General features: G+C 50.9%; 1 pseudogene; it reads right to left on the reverse strand.

Moving 5' to 3' along the window:
* Positions 1-530: 530 nt before the first annotated feature.
* LOC126261224 (5S ribosomal RNA) lies at positions 531-648 on the reverse strand (annotated as a pseudogene).
* Positions 649-1,023: the final 375 nt, after the last annotated feature.

A 1,023-nucleotide genomic window follows, 5' to 3' on the forward strand; every position in this document is an offset into this window, starting at 1 on the left:
CCCGAGGTCGAGTCTCGGTTCGAGACGCAGTTTTAATCTGCCAGGAAGTTTCACGTCTGGGACTGTTTTCAACAGCAGGTGAGTCGTTGCCCTGAGCATCCCCGTGAACTGATAGCTCTGCGGTATCTAATCATCACTGACTTCAGTTGGATATGAAATACGTGAAGAAAGTTGTGGACTTTCCGTCGTCGAATTCAGGTCATTACCCGCGATGGAATCGTTGTTACGCTGTATTACCCTGCGAGTGATACATTTTTGCCCCGTCTGCTAGCCGGTATGGACAAAAACATAGAAACACCGTGAGGAACGCATAAAAGTAAACTTTACCCGAACGGAGCATGAAGGCCCAACGGTGCCGACCGACCGCCGTGTCATCCTCAGCCCACAGGTGTCACTGGATGCTGATATGGAGGGGCATGTGGTCAGCACATCGCTCTACCGGCCGTTTCGTCAGTTCACGAGACCGGAGCCGCTACTCCTCAGTCAAGTAGCTCCTCAGTTTGCCTCACAAGGGCTGAGTGCACCACGCTTGCCAACAACGCTCGGCAGACCGGATGATCACTCATCCAAGTGCTAGCCCAGCCCGACAGCGCTTGACTTCGGTGATCTGACGGGAACCGGTGTTACCACTGCGACAAGGCCGTTGGCTTGAGGAATGCAGATGCTAGACTAGCATGCAGTCTCCGCTGTTGTATCCGGTCACGAGCGGCAACTGTGTATTATCCTGAATACACTGCAAGTGTCATTCGTGCTCAGAACAATGTCCTGTCTAGTTGTGAGTGCGTTATGTCGGGGCTAGGTGACTTGGGGCGTGGGCAAATTGTTGGTGCTCATATGGTGGGTGCTTCCATAGTCAAGTTAGCAGAACTGTTTAGTGTTTCAAGAGGCAGTGTATCGAAGATTTACACCGCATACGGTGAAAGTGGAAAAATAACATCACGTAGTTTTTCACAACGCGGGCATAACTGTGTGTTCAGTGTTCGTGATAGTCCTTGTAGAGAATTGTGACGAAAAATAAGGCAG

The sequence above is a fragment of the Schistocerca nitens genome, chromosome 5 (assembly GCF_023898315.1).
Source record: "Schistocerca nitens isolate TAMUIC-IGC-003100 chromosome 5, iqSchNite1.1, whole genome shotgun sequence".
Lineage (NCBI taxonomy): Eukaryota > Metazoa > Arthropoda > Insecta > Orthoptera > Acrididae > Schistocerca > Schistocerca nitens.